We start from the raw sequence: 3,821 nt of genomic DNA on the forward strand, positions 1-3,821 counted from the left end.
AATGGGTAGATCTGCTCGGCGAGATTCCAGATCCGTGGTATAGCTGCGCCGTCGAGTGGCTATGCGGCATCATGGCGTCTTTATCCCTTTTTTTTGGCAACTTCCTCGACACCGGCCGTGTCGCCATCCCTGTCCAACTCCTCGTCCTGGTCGCTACCAGCTTGTACTCCTTGTGCGCTCTGCCACTAGTTCTCTCCTTTGTGAAGCCGATGCTGCCCGAGGTGTCGAAGATGCCATCCTCCACGCGCAATCTCAGCTCTCTGCCTGGCTGGTGGTCCTCTTGTTCTTGGAGATAGAAGTCCCAGCGCCCCGTCGCCGCTCAACCATTTCCAGGTGATTAATGCGTCCCAACACTACCCCTCCTAGTTGAAGAGATTTCTTCGATGCGTGCGATGTGAGATGGACGCGCTCCCGGCGGTGGTATACAACGCGCGACGGTGGTTGCTCGAATCGGTTGCGCTGGAATCAGTGAAACTTGCTCCTTTAGTGGATTGATTCTGCGAGAGCTAGATACGAGATCCAGTTTTGGAAGCGGCTTTAGTTCCGTTTTGTCGTCCTCGCCGATGCCGCTCTGGTCGCCTATGACCCCGTCCTTCACGTCCTGGCCGTCGCTACCAGGTAACAACTCAGCTACCGCCTCACTCCCTCCGCCTTCCAGTTCTTTCGAGCTCTTTCGACTCTTCCATCGTTACTAACTAGTGGCTTGCGCTCGTCCCTGCGCACGGGCGTGAAGCCTTGGTAACAAATTCTCTTGATAATGCTCACTCGGCCACAAATTTTGCTTTCCATATTTAAGCAGGTAGATTTTTCAAAGCGCTTTAGTTGAGAGAGTGAAAAAATAAAAATTTCAGAGACATAAAGAACAAAGTTTTGAATACTTGCCAAAGAAGTTAGTAGTCAATATTCGAGTATCGAACCATAGCTTGAATCAATAAGAAGCAGAAAAAACATAAAGAGCTCACTAAGTACCTGAAAAGCGCCTTTTCAGCACCAGTATATGGAGAATGGAGGCAGGGCACTTTGCAAGATCCGAAAGACCGCCAACATGAGAGATTAGCCGAGCTCCAACAATTTCACCAATCAAAGGTGTCAGATTTGGTGCAATATCATTCATCTTCGTTACCATATACTCATAGAGCTTTTCACGGTATTCGGATAATTCATGACCCTTTGGGCAAACTATTGTACATTGATCAAATCAACTGGTGAAAGATCCTGGCCTGCAAACACAACAGAGAAAATAAGTAAACCATAAAGATATCACTACTACAGCTATTGCAAAATAAATTATAGATATTTTTGTTACCCATAGATATATTTGCCGTTTCAGCAATTTCTTTTGCCTTGTCCTCGTCTCCAATGAGATCTGACAAAGCTGGAATATCTTTTTCAGCTAGATCAGATTTATTCACTACAAACTTGGCAATGTTAGCATAAAGGTAGTTGTCATTCATTATTTTCACCAGTTCTGGAAAATGCCACGAATACCTCTCCCTGCATTATGGTTAAGCAATAATTTAGTCATAACAGAGAATATACTGCTGGGCTGATGAGTTAGATGATCTCTCAATATCATATAGCCTGGGATAGACCAATGAAGAATGTCCTGAGAAAAGAATAATTTGCAAACCAAGTGTATGCTCCATTCATGAAAAAAATAAACCAAATGATGCTCCATTCATGAAAAAAATCATGCATACATGAAGTAATATTTCACATGAGTTCACTACATTTTGTAAGATCCTTCCATAAGAAGAATCCTAAGAAATATTACTTCCGGCCGGCCGGAATTTCACCTTGGCCAGATCGGTGCAAAATACTCCAACTGTGAAGCGACTTCAGGTAAGTGCCACATGGAGGGGGAAGGCCGTGTTAGCTGTTCCTATGTTCTACGGACTAAAAATTCCAGTAGAGATACATGTCACATGGCAAACATTCTCAATTCTTTTTAGGGAGGAACACATGGAAACCAACATTCTTTAAACAAAAGAGGCGATGGTAACATAATTTACCGTAAAAGAAAGCTTCAAGATACCGTTTTCATGCATACTTGTCCCTTGGTGTCAAGGATTCGACCCAAGACCTTGCAAGAGTTAAGAAAATAGCCAGGGTGCCAGATAAGCAGAGTGCTTAGATGGTACAGTAAGTGTTTGTTTGATATTAGAGGTAGATGACAATCGTGCCTCATGACAGGATCCATAAAGGTCGAAAGGAATGTGTAGTAACCACTAACCAAGCATCAGAAAATGGCCTGACCAGTCAAGGATGACTCCAAGTTCAACCTGGATGAAAGCAGAATAAATACTAATGAACTTCAATTGCCAGGCAGCCTGATGATAGCTTTGCAAAGGTAATGTAGCTTGTATGAAGTGAAAATTAGTGTGTCAAAAGAAAAACAAGCAAGTTTTCAAAAGTCTACCTACTTAAATATGGAAGGCAAAATTTGTGGCCGAGCGAGCATTATTAGGCCCAAAGTTTTCACCAGGGGTCCAAACTGAATTAAATTCTGCATATGCACATTTTCGTAAATATGGATGCAACAATGCTAAGTTTCTGGTTCTTAGTAGAATGCCTTAAGTAGTAACCTGGAGAAATTGCCGAAGTACTGAATCCCCAAGTTTCTGATGCTAAATAAAATACAATTTATAAGATAAATAAAAAGTGGCATAATGGTATATCCTATAAATAATTCAAGTTACCTGCATTGACTGAAAATTAGCAAAGAGAAGCTCATTAACAAAAGTTGGCGAAACTTTCAATTAATTACTGCGATGATTCTGCCTATAGAATTAGAAAACCGACGATGGGCTCTGTTTAGCATTATAATACCAGGCAATTAGAATCATCAATGAGGATATAGGATAGCATAGGTACACATTAAATCTGGCGTAATTAAAGAGTGCAAGGAAAAAAATAGACAACACCTTATAAAAATAGACACCCCCACGGTCCACGTCACTCGCTGGTGCACCCCCCACGTCAAGGTCAAGGAAACAGTTCGCGAAGAAACATCTGAATGAGAAGAAGAAACAAAACAACCTAATCATTTGGACTAATAAATTAGCGCCAAGGTGAAAGATGTGAAGCCAGGCCGATTATAACTAAGAATACATCATTTGGGTGTAGCAAGAGTTCACATCCACCTGCAATAACAAAGCAAACATTGTGATGCATGAACTGATATTCTTCTAGGTGTGACTTTCTAAATCTATGTAAGTATCCATGGGAGCCGACGGTTGAATTATGAGAGCTTGCGGGCCATCAAACAAAGCCTGAAACAAGGCTCGCATCACGTGGAAGCAATGAATGAAAGAACTCGAACAGAAAATGCATATATGGTGAGAGTATTGTTGGAGCAGTGCATCAACTGATACAAATCACAATCTAAAAGAAGCATAAAGCACTTTATAACTTCCAAGTTCCCAGCCCCATTGCTCCCTTTCCTCCTCTGCTCAAGATGTGGCACTCCGCTGCGTCGCTGTGGTGGATATCCCCACTTGTGTCTCCCCTCCAGCTTAGGAGCTCAGCCTTGCCCATCAACACGGTGGAGCAGGCACGCAGCAAGGGAGCCTCAGACCCAGTTCTGCGCCTGCACAAGCACGGCTGTACTACACCAGCAGCCCGACCTCTCCTCACCATCCTCCTCGCTGCGTGGACTTCTCCGGCTCTCTGCCTGTCCCTCGTGCCTTAGCGACCACCGGGCACCACCCCAATCTCGGCCACCTTCCTAGCCACACCGTCCGGATCTGGTGGAGAGGGGCGTGGGGCAAGGCTGTTGGCCGTATCTGAGGAAGGGGAGATGAAGGGGCGATGAGGGCTGC

At 44.2% G+C, this 3,821-nt stretch overlaps 1 long non-coding RNA gene across 1 annotated transcript; it reads right to left on the reverse strand.

Moving 5' to 3' along the window:
• Positions 1–580: 580 nt before the first annotated feature.
• Positions 581–2,279, reverse strand: LOC133913110 (uncharacterized). Its single transcript, XR_009908993.1, has 3 exons — positions 1,307–2,279; positions 970–1,220; positions 581–715 (listed from the first exon to the last, which is right to left on the reverse strand). It is a non-coding gene; the product is annotated as an uncharacterized LOC133913110 (long non-coding RNA).
• Between the last annotated feature and the right edge of the window lie 1,542 nt (positions 2,280–3,821).

Source organism: Phragmites australis, chromosome 3 (genome assembly GCF_958298935.1).
Source record: "Phragmites australis chromosome 3, lpPhrAust1.1, whole genome shotgun sequence".
Lineage (NCBI taxonomy): Eukaryota > Viridiplantae > Streptophyta > Magnoliopsida > Poales > Poaceae > Phragmites > Phragmites australis.